We start from the raw sequence: 11,948 nt of genomic DNA, 5'->3' as shown, positions 1-11,948 counted from the left end.
TTATTCTAAAGGTGTAAGTTTGATCTTTATCCCTTAAAGACTTGGATATCAAAGGAACTTCTATTCAGTTTGATATATATGACAAAGACCAAGATGCCTTCCAGGCAAGTGGTCATATCAGAAAGCTGTCAGAGCCCAGCTCTTGGTGGTGGGCAGGATAGCTGAAAGAAAATCTTCCCCCATGGATTTCACTCAGCTTCTGTAAACCAAGCCAGTGCAAGGAGAAAAAGAGAACAAGCTCTGGGCTCAAATATATAATTTCTGTAAGTTTTAATTGCAGAATGCTAATAACTGCATCCTTTAACATGCTGGGCAAGAAAATTACCGTTTATTGAATAATCATAACTTCTGTGCTAGACTTCCTCGATGTCTTCTCTTTGGTTTTATTGCAATTTATTTTAGACACTGCACTTCCCTAAGTTTGGTGGAAAACTCAGAAACTTATTACTAGGTCCCTAACAATCAAGCTAAAAACACCTTTTCTTGCCATATATCTCATGTTGGGATCCACAAAAAAAAGAAAAAAATCCAAATATGGTTATATTTTTTAGCATGTTAAAAAATTGGCATTTTCTTAAGTATTATTTTGTTACTAAATGCCTAAAAGAGGTTTTTAGTGACCACGTCAAGATAAAATGATTGACAAATCTGCAGTTTGTGTGATGAACTTTCTTTGGATGGGGAGCATTCTACTTTTCTCAGTCATTGAATTTATACTGATGTCAATGTGATCGAGTAGGAAGGGTCAGCTGAGTCCTATTGACTATGGCCTATTAAATGGACAGAGATTTTTGCTGAATGAATGTTTCACACCCTATACTGCACATCATTAATTAATGGCTCAGCATGTGCTAAGACTGAGAATAACAGCTCTGCACTGGATGCTCAGAAGACAAGATTTATTTTTAAGCACCTGAGGTAAGATTCAAACCACAGACCAAGAGAATGTCATCACTAGTCCACAAGTAGGGTTTTCCCTGACAGCAGATTTAAATAACTATTAGGCATGTTCCATATAACCCTTCCCTGACCTATGGCCTCATGTTTCAGTACGTAACCCATACATGTTCCTGAGGAATAACTGATTTCCCTGGACAAACCTGACCTCACGTTCTTCAAAGATTCCCATTTTCCCAGCCATTTATTGTGCTACATGAAACATGTTCCAATTATTTTTATTGTAGTAAATTCAGCAGTAACTGCACCCTATTTAAAATAATTTTAGATAAACATATATTACTGCTTCTACAAGGAGAGCCTGAAATTTTCAGAAGTGCTCTCTTCTCTTTTCAGTGCCGGGGGAAAGGAAGGTAAAATATAGTGCTTTAAAAGTAAGCCTCTTCCATCTGGTTAGCTACCCTTAGACCTACTTCAGTCTGCCAGGAATAGCCTAAAATTGTTTCTATTTTTCATTTGTAGTTAAAACACTAACAGGCATAATGAGAACAGGAGCTTTTATAAAATTACTGACTGCCAGGATGATGAATTCATTCTCTTCTGTTAAAATGAGGCTGTGTTTTAGGTTTGATGTCACCCTATGATATTTGGCTATTACTCTGCTTTTAAAGTAGCTAAATGAACTTATTCTTAATACTCAAGAGCACTATTTCTGCTGCTATATTTCAGGTTCTCATAGAATTTTCATTATAATACTTTATTTTCAAGAGCCTATGACTTCACTGCAAAAAATCCTCCAGGCAAAGAAAAAATGGACCATAGAGTCTCAGCTTGGGAGTAAATCAAGAATAGCTTATTTAAGTTGATTAAAAAAACATAGTATGATTTTTTTCAAGGTATTATTTCTACACATTAAAAAAAATGTCTTCAGAATTATTCTTTGTGACTAGATCAGCTCTCAGTCTTTAAGCAAGCATGAAAGATTTGATTTGTGTTTAACAGTACAGTCCAGAGCTATTAAATCAGTTTATGTTAAACCCGAAGTTTTCTAAACTCATGATCTTTTAGTGTGGAGGGGTTTTGGGATTTGGGTTTCTCTTAGGGTTGTTTTGGGGGGTTTTTGTTCTTTTATTTATTTACTTATTTAAGGTATATTTAAATGTGTCTATGTGAATCTATAACTCAACATTTTGTTTCATAAACTGTAAGTCTATTTATATTGTACCAAAGCACAGTACAAGTCCATGACCTCACAGCTAAAATCCCCTTTAAAACCAGGATTCTCAAGCAGGCTGCTGAACATCACTCCAGAATCCCACTCAGATGCTGGGATTCTCCACCCTCCATCTCATTAGCAGCAGTTCCAGGAAGAAGCCCTACATCTCCTCTGCCCTCCTGCTCTTTCTAGGAATGGTGATGACAGGAAGTTAGGGACTCTGGTACTTGTGTGGGAGGGATGATATTTTGCTTTAGAAGAAAAGGAGATCTCAGTGGTTAAAGGTTACCCCAGTGACAGCCAGAAAGGAACAGCTTTGATACTTTTTCCTGCATGGGTTTGCTTCATGATCTCTCCTTGACCACATACGTTTTTCCATGGTTTTCTTCCCCATCTCTGTATTAGTATCTGTTATGGGGAGCCTTTTGGCTAAATACTAAATAAATATTGTTTTTATTGGAGCTCTGGGGATGCAATAGTCTGCAGCCATGCCAGCACTGGAAAGATGCTCTGTGATCTTGCTGATCTGCAGCAGTTCACTGGCAGAGGACAGGATATAACTTGCTTCAGTTCACCAGCCCTAGGGCCTTAAAGGGTCAGTGAAGATGGATGGAGTTGTCTTGCTAAGCTGTTTGCTCCTTTTTCTTTCACTTAAGGGATGAAACCATGTTTTCTAACGGAATACAATTTTTCTTTTCTTGAACTTTGAATATTCTTTACACTTACTCTTGTGTAGGACGTTTGATCTTACTGAGGTTCATGTGGACAGCGTGTAATATTGCTGGGTTAAATGTATTAGCTCTCGTATCATATTTACGTTAATTTGATGGGGTTTTTAAAGTGTTGTGGCTGCTTAGATGTGTGCCCTCATTTTAAAACCACAAAGACAGTTGCACATGCAGACTGTGCAGACTTCTATCAGTGGCTCTGTGAAGGTCACTGATGCATAACCTAGGGAATAATCATTCAGTGTAATGCCTTTACGATGAAGCTTCACCACTGTTTATCATCCTTACAGCAAATCTATTTATAGGTATTGAAGCCTGAAGTGAAGATTTTCAGGATTAATTTAGGCAATGAAAAAAAGTCCATATATTTACATTGCTGAACAATATTCCAGTTCCAAAAACTGATAGTGGACTAAATTAAGAATATCCTCGTTATGGATCAATTCTACTTTTCTGTGCAGATCTGCATTTAATAATCAGGTGGTAAGGCAGCTGAAAATCATTTTATTTAATGTGGTTTTTGGAGATCCAGAGTAGATGAAAATGTCCATATAAACACTGCAGTTATGTACTTCATAAAATTGTTCTGCTGACACACATCAAAGGACACGAGGCTGTCCACTATCACCTTAGCATCAGGCCTGCTGGAGGTGTTTAATTCTGTCACTATCCTTCTGCCCAGTTTGGAGAAATTAGTTAATAAACAGAATATATTAAAATATAATTCTTTCTTCCAGTCCGCAGAGTGATATTTTGTTTTAAAGTTATATCTGTAAGAATCAAACTGTTCAGGGGCAATTTAATTCCCCTAATATTAATTGAAGCTCACCTTATACAGAATCTTAAATTCTTGCCTAGAAAAAGATGTGATAAAAGAGGAGTTCCTTACCTCCTTCCTTCAAATTTCAAAGTACTGGAGCCTCAACAGTATCACATGAAAATCTGGCTCTTATATACCCTCAGCTTTTAGTAAATTGAGGACTTCTTGCTATGGGCACATCAGACTTACAGTAATGACTTGTACTGTGAATAATACTGGACAAATGAAAGGGACAAATGAAAGGGGAACTCCAGGATCACCTGTAGTGCCACATCTACAAAGTCACATGGATGCAGCCCCTCAGTACCTCACTCAGCATCTTTCTCTTGAACTGTGCATCACTCCTGTGATTAATATGCCACAACTGTTTCATCTAAACAGACAGAGAAAGTATTTGACTGCTTCTGCCCCATTTATCAATTCTGTTCTTAGAAGTTCTGAGTTTTTTGTAGCTTAATGCTGGCAGCATGGCCAACATATAAAAATTTGAGTATCAATTTATGTCTGCAATTAAAATTTTTGGAATGTCCTTTTACTTCATACAGAGTAAATGTTCATCTTAATAAGGAGATTTTTACTTCATAAAATAATATGCAGACTTTATAACCCCTTCACTCTATTTTTCATTTTGCATATTTAAGTGTTAAGAAAAGTTTAGATTGAAAATATGTAGAAGCCTAGTTGAAGCTGGATAATACAGTCAAGGACAATGGAAATGGCCCAAGATTCAATTAAATTCAGGTAGTTTTCACTGGAAAAATTCTGTTCCTATTGGTAAGGGCAGTCAGACAGTTAACTGGTAGCATTTTCAAGTCAGTAACATTGCACAATTCATGTTAGGAGAGAGTGATTAGCAAATTGATATAATAAATAAGAATATCTTTTGTTGGCCAAGACAAGCTTTGCAGGGACTGGTGTAGGACTCAGGGACTCAAATCATTATCAGATTAAATTAAATAAGAAATAATGTGGATATGCTTCATGCAGTTGCAGCAGCAAATTCAATTATATTTAAAGTTTAAAATCAAACTTGCAGTTTTCAGTGGCTAGATCTAATGGAAATGTAGGCTTCCTTAGTGATAGTCTTCCTTTGCTTGTGAAGGGTATTGTGATATAAGAATATTAGCTTTTAATATTTTTTTCGTTGTTGTTATTTTAAAGCTTCCAAGATAACTAATTGGTACAGTGCTTGGGGTTATTTTTCCTATGTTGATAAAAAATTAGAGATACATAATTTTTATCTGTATTGACAATGTCTGAAGGAAATGAATTTCTGAAGGTGATGACATTGCTACAGACTAAAAGGCAGATGAGAGGAAGAGGAAGGAGGGCATTTGAATTGTAACTGAGAACACAATGGTGGAGAACAGACATAGAAGGTTCTAATCTAAAGGAATCATTATCACTATTGTTTTCTTAGGTACTTTATTTTTTATGCTTTGCTGTCTAAAGGATTTAGGAGTCCTCAGCTTCAAAGTACTTATATTTGCCTTGGTTTTAAATTTTTTTAAGATTACCCATAGAAATTTTTGACACATTTTTGTTTAAGCATAAAATTAGATTTTGAATTTTCCATGAAATGAGATGGGAAAAATAAAAAAAGAAAGAACTGAATCATTAAATATTATTTCCAATTTCCTGGTTTTGAATATTTGTATTTGAACACTGTATTCAAGTGTTCAGTTTTGAATATTGTATTCAAACATAACATAATGAAATGCATTGTCCTGAAATATAATTTTACAAAATTAATATAGAACTATATGGTTTTTATATTCGACAGTAAGCTTACTGAAATAAAGCCTGTGAACATTCAGATTTAATTTCTGCATGTCAGCTAAAATGGTCATAAAGGAATATCTGATAGGCAAATGTGGAAGATCAGGTGCTAGCAATTATTGGTTGGGTTTGGGAGCAAAGTAGTTCACCTGAGTTTGTGTGGGAGAGGCCTCCAATTACGTTCCTTAAAAGAGGCCATTCCTTGCTGAATTTCAAAAGGTAGTGTAGGTGGTTGTCTATATTTCCCTTTTTATTTATTTTTTTTCTTTTTTTCATATCTACGTAAAGTGCTTTTTTTGTTGCTACTGGATGTAGCTCTCTTAGAATGAGTCAGATTTTCAAATGTTAAACCTGTCTCCTGAAAATAGGATATGCAGAAGAGATAAACCATCTCAGGCCTATTTTATTGCAGGTTACAGATAGTAATTTGTGTGTATCCTCACGGTCCTCAGCCTTCAAAGAACTCCCTCCTGGTGAGTAAAATACAAATGACTTAGAAGATATTATTTGATGTGTTTTGATGCTGCCTGTTTAAGGTATCATATGATGATTGATAAGTTAGGTAATAGAAGACACCACTTTTAAAGTAAATTTCTGACCTTGCATTTTAAAGTTGTTTTATATTGCTGATATTTTCTAAGCCTTTCTTAGCACTCTTTAACACAGTGCACAGGAGCTATTTCTTCTCTTAGTTTTAATGTGTGTTCAAGAGGAAATATGCTAAAAAGATAAAAAAGTGACTTCTCATTGATATGTGCCTTGTAGAATCTTAAATGCATGGGACAAAAAATTGCAAAAAGATGACTTTACAGGAATATATGTGGTTTTTTTCCGCACTTTAAAGTGTCTGCTCTGAGATGAATTAGCTGTGAAAAAGGCTGAGTCCTGTGTATGGTTTATCTGCATTAAAAAGTGACCTTAATTATGCAATTTAACATTATTGAAACTTCTTAGTGTCCTACTTTTGACTCAGACTCTCCAGTTATGTTCCCAGTCCACTTTAGGCAAAAAAGGACCAAAATACCTAAAAGTACAGATTTTGAGATAGAGCAAACCCATCATGCTTTGACAATATTCAGCATTCACATGATTACTTTTTTTATTATCTTTAAAGATATTTTTTAAGTGATGGAATTTTAATTATCAAAAGCTGAAATTTAATTTTTGTGAATTAACGACTAATTTTTACTTTTGTTGCTTCTTGTATTGCCAGGTTGTGATTGCACCTGCTTCTGTTCTTTGCACTCTATTTGGTCTTTGGTTTCTGCACTGTAAACACTTCCAAAATCAAGTAGATAGCAAAAGAAATATACAAAAATTATTTGAGTAGTGTTGTGATCTTTTGTGGTACTGCAACTTATAAAGTCTGTCCTGGACATTCTTTTGATTAGGAGAAAATAGAAAAGGAAGTCTCTTAGGTTTTCATTATACTTATTTGCGATGTTACTGATAAACATTTTTAATCAAGACAGGGTCTGTAGGCTTATTTTGGGGAAACAAATGAGGATCTTTAAGGGATAGGATTTTGTACCTTACTGCAAAGAGTTGGAGAATATTATGAACCAGACTCAATTACTGAAGCATATAATAGGCAAAAATTTCATTATGGGAAACAATTGCTTAAAATATAAGAAGCAGATAGTACCACAAAAGAGTTATTTTTCCTAATATTTTTGCAATCATATTAATTGTAATTGCTCCCGTATGAAGAATGATTCCTATTATAAGGTGTTCCTAATGTTTCTTGATTAATAATCACACAGTATCATTGCTAGGTGGTCCAAAGAATGTATTCTCCTTGAGTGTCTGTGTTGACATTTTCAAACCATTAATACTATTTAGCTGCTGGAGGCCTATCTGGCCTCCCAATGAGGCAAACTCTCTGTCAGGACAGTCTTTTCTGATTTATTCTTTTATTGGTGCTGGTGAGTTACAAGTGCCTTTGTGTCTGAAACTGTTATATTATGTGTTTAGAGAATTTCTGTGATGTCAAAGAAAAAGCAAGTATCAAAAAAATAGCTCCTATATTCTCTACAAGGTCCATTTCTATTGATTGGATGTTGGCATATTTTTGCACGCTATGATCTAGTTTTGTGGTTGTCTAGTCTTCCATGACTAGACACCTTTTCATCTAAGAAGTCATTGTTAAGAAACATAATTAATAAGAAAAAACAGTGGGGTTTTTTAAAATTTCTTTTGGTAAGACACTAGAACAAGTACTGACAAAAGTATTTTTCTCTTCTATGGAGAAGTGGAAGAACAGTTTCTCACTGATTTGCAACTGAATATGAACTAAGGCACCTAAGGTAGAAATGGTTAGGAAAATCTTCATGTAATATTTGTAAGGAATATATTTCTTAGCTGTGTAACAATGGGAGATGAGAGATTAGAAAAGGCCTTAACTAGAACAGTGTTTTAGATAATCAAACATTGGGAAGGTAATCGATGTACTGGGAAAGGAAAGAAGTACAAGAAACAAGTCATTGCAAAACAAGTTGCCTTAAAAACCTTAGCTGCTTTTGTTTTCACAAAGATATAATTTCATCTCGATGTTGATGAAATTTCAATATCTGAGTAAAATCTTATTTCTGTCAAATACAGATTATATAATTGACTCAGAAAAGAGCCAGAAGGCAAGTATTATGTCAATGTGAAATCTTAATGGTAGGAAATTGATAATTTGGAATTGAATAAAAATGTTTTTTTGTTTCTATTTATTTTATTGTCTTGCAAATGATCACTACAAATGTCCCTGGCTAAAACTGTAAATTAACTGTTCTCAGGAACATTTAATGTTCTAATTATTCTAATTTTGTAAGTAAAAGTATCTTTATGACTTGTGGGGAACTAAAAGCCTCATTTCCATTCTTAGATGAAATTAATGGAATCTATTCAAATTGTAAACTACTTACTGGACTTATTTTGAAATGGCCACATTTTAGCATATTAAAATGTTTATAACTCACATGAACCAAAATAATTAAATTGACGTTTGACAAATGTTGAAGGCTTGCCAAGGGTTCATCTTGTAAGAATGATTCTGACAGTATTTCAAAGTACTGCTTATCCAAATCATGAAGTCAGTGGTGGGGAACTACAGTAAATTTTTTATTTCACATGTTGAAATTTATTGTCAATATATTGAATTGCAAAATGTTTGCACATACAAGGAGAACAGACCAGCTGTTCAGATAGTGTAGTCATTGTATCTTAGTCAAGGTATGTGGAATGACGGTGATCCATGACAGCTTTGGATGTGACAGTATTTTATCTAAATGCATTAGAACAAGGTCCCTGACCTTCTCTTAGAATCAGCCTGAAGGATAAACGGATTTGTCTGGGTTACGTCCTTGCAGAAAATTATCTAGTCAAAACATAAATATTAGCTAAAGATATTTGTGCTAATAAGACTACCAATTAGGTTGCAGCATGAGCTTTCAGGTCAAGCTGAATTTTCCTGTCTCTTAAAGGGGCATTCAAATCTCTGGAGCTTAAGTTACTTTTTCCTTTCTGCATTTTTTTTTCTCTAGCTGAGCTCCCTCTCTCTGAGGTGTGTGGTAGTGGCACAAATCCACAGGTCTCTAAAGGGAAGGGGGATGTAGTATCTTCTTCATGAATGCAGATATCTCAAAGATAAGATTTGTAGAGAAAGCTTGAATGAAGATTTTTCTCTTTTTGGTTTTTCTCCTTTTGCAACAGAGTTTATGGGGAGAGCTGCAAATTCTTGTGGTGATTAAGTCCTCTGGCATATGACGTTATGGAATTTGCTCTAAAACTGTTTCAGCACAGTTTTTGCTGTTTCTTTGAAGGAATGAGTGCAGAGAATGACTTCAGGAATTGTGAATTATCTCAGTGTCATGAAGAGTCTCAGACTAGTTTGATGGAGGAGAATTACCTGATGGTCTGTTTTATGGTCTCCAAAGCCTTAAAAGTTTCTAAGATCATGCTTTCTAGATGGAAGTCAATAGAAGTGAATGTGGTGCTTTGATTTCTTTCCTTTCAATGAAAATTTCTGGAATGAATTTAGTGTTTTGATTCCTGAAGATGTGGAATTTATTAATCTGTGAATCTGTACATAACTGCATAATAATTATTAAGAAAAGCGATTCCAATTTCTCCAGCACTGTCTTAATAGCGGAAATGCTGCCTCAAATATCAACTGCAAAAAGCTGACTTAAGAATATGTTTCCAGAAATAATTTGAAACAAATTGCTCCTTTCAAAAGTCAAGGCATTTTATAGTGATCCTTATGCTCAAACCCACATTGTGTTCACAGTAGTATTTCATGTGGGAAAGAACTTGTCAAGCTTTGCTCATTCAAAGTAGTGCTTTACCAGTGACTCCATTACAGCCAGCTGCTGGAGTTGGTTGCAATGCACATGATCGTTAGGGAGGGCTAATATAGTCTCCTTTGGCCAGGGTATTCTGAAATCTGAGTTGGGGGAGTTGCTTAATCATCAGATTATTCTTTAGGAATGCTACCAGTGTGCATGCTCTCAAACACTGCCTCTGTGTTAATAAAGTGTCATTTTGTGAAGACCCTGTGTTGAAAAGAAGTATAGACATCTAAGTAAAAAGTTTCTGGTTTCCTAGCAAATAGTTCTAGCCCTTATCCGCTATTTACAGGAGGGATGGCTCCTCTGTGCCCTCTTCTCCTGCAGAAACTGGAAAATAGCTTCAGTGTGATTTTTTTTTTTTTTTTTCCTGTGATATGTAATAGGACAATGTTAAGTGCTGTAATAAAATATGCCTTCAGGCAGACTGTAAATACTCTTGCTTTCTGTAGATTTTTGTGAATTCTAATATCAGTGGTCTGAGCCGTAGAGCTACTACTTTTCCTCCAGTTTTCTTTCAGTGGCATTCCCTTTAAATTTTGTAATACATGTTGGATAGAATGTAATTAAATATAGACAATACATTATTGTAAATAATGTAAAACCTCTAAACCTTTCTGCTACTTCATTTTCTGATGGTTTAAATTTCACATAGGACCTATAGACCTCAGTAATTATCATCACTTGGCCTTTCCAGATGCAAATTGGGATTGTGCTGGTGCTTTAATTGTCTGCTCATTGCTTCTCATCTCCTACCAGAATTTGAATCTCTGTTACTAAAGTCAAAGATCATATAGAAAGTAACTAAGTATACCAATCTGCAAGTAATTCTGAGAAGCACTTGTTCTATTCTATTCACTCAGATTATTCAGCATCAGGCAGAATCAGAAGAGATGGAAAAATTTTTTTAAGTCATCAGCATGCAAATATCATTAGAGTTGAGTTTGACTATTTTAATAGATATAGTCTTACTTTTTTTTATCCTTATAAAATGGTCACTTTTTCACATAGAATAAAAACAAAGTAGTGGAAGGTATATATTTAATTTACCTGCATAAGACCTTCCTTTCAGGCCTTTTAATGAATATATACTTTTTGAAAGGAATAAATTGTTCAGACTTGCACATTTTATGGATATTTTTCTCAAGCATATCGCTGTTTAATTCTGCCTTGCATTTCATTGAGCTCCAGGTAGAGAATTTGGTCTACAAGTAATATGTAATTGTCCATATCAGCTGAGCAGCACAATTGCATTGAATGGCTTTGGAAGCCTTTCCTTTGATGAGTGATGAAGTGTCAGACACTGGACAATAGTTCTCCCAGTGGTTTCAAATGGCATGCAATCAAATCTTTAATAATGCTTGAAAGTGAGTGCACAAAGACCCACAAACCAGTAGGAGAGTTGTTAAAAAATGATGCCAGTCACAGAATTATCTTTGTTGTACAGACATTAAAGACAGCTGCACTATGTACATTTTAATAATTTTTCTTCATTTAGCAAGCTGCAGATACTTCAGGTGTAAACCAGGACAATGAGTTGTTCTGTATACTTGGAGAAGATACAAATTTGTAAGGTCATAGGCAGAAGATGAATTCAAGGGGAGAGCAGATGCAGTGGGCTAAGAACAGGTAGCATGGGAGAGCTCCCTTTTAGACTCTAATATACCCAATAAGTTCTGTGGGTTTGTCCTGACTGATGCAATGGTGGAAAAAGCTGATGGGACTTGAAAGCCAACTAGTAATACATAAAATCTGCTTAGTCCTAGTTTTGGTACTAATCTAGAAAGATGATTTCAGTGAACAAGTTTGCATGAATCTGCTGTTTTCTTAAGGGTCAAATTATCTTTATACAGTGTTTGAATTACACAAAAAATGAAAGGCTAGAAGTTTTGCTACAGTTGGTCCTTTGGCACCACATTTGGATGTATTGTTCATCATAATACCATGCGTGATAAATGGTTCCAGAGAAACCAAATAGGCTTTTTCTGTAGAGTGTCTTGACTAATTTGTCTCTGATTAATTTGGCAGAACTAATTATAAAATATTGATGTGGATAGCCTAGATCCTTCCAATTCACTGAACGTGTCACCCTTCCTAGTGCATTCCTTCATAAATAGAACAAGGTTTTACAGTGAATTATTTTGAATTTAAAAAATGTTATTTTACCTATGAAT

Source organism: Sturnus vulgaris, chromosome 14 (genome assembly GCF_052056855.1).
Source record: "Sturnus vulgaris isolate bStuVul1 chromosome 14, bStuVul1.hap1, whole genome shotgun sequence".
Classification (NCBI taxonomy): domain Eukaryota; kingdom Metazoa; phylum Chordata; class Aves; order Passeriformes; family Sturnidae; genus Sturnus; species Sturnus vulgaris.
The sequence above is the reverse complement of the archived record's forward strand: the minus strand, read 5'-3'. Positions refer to the sequence as shown.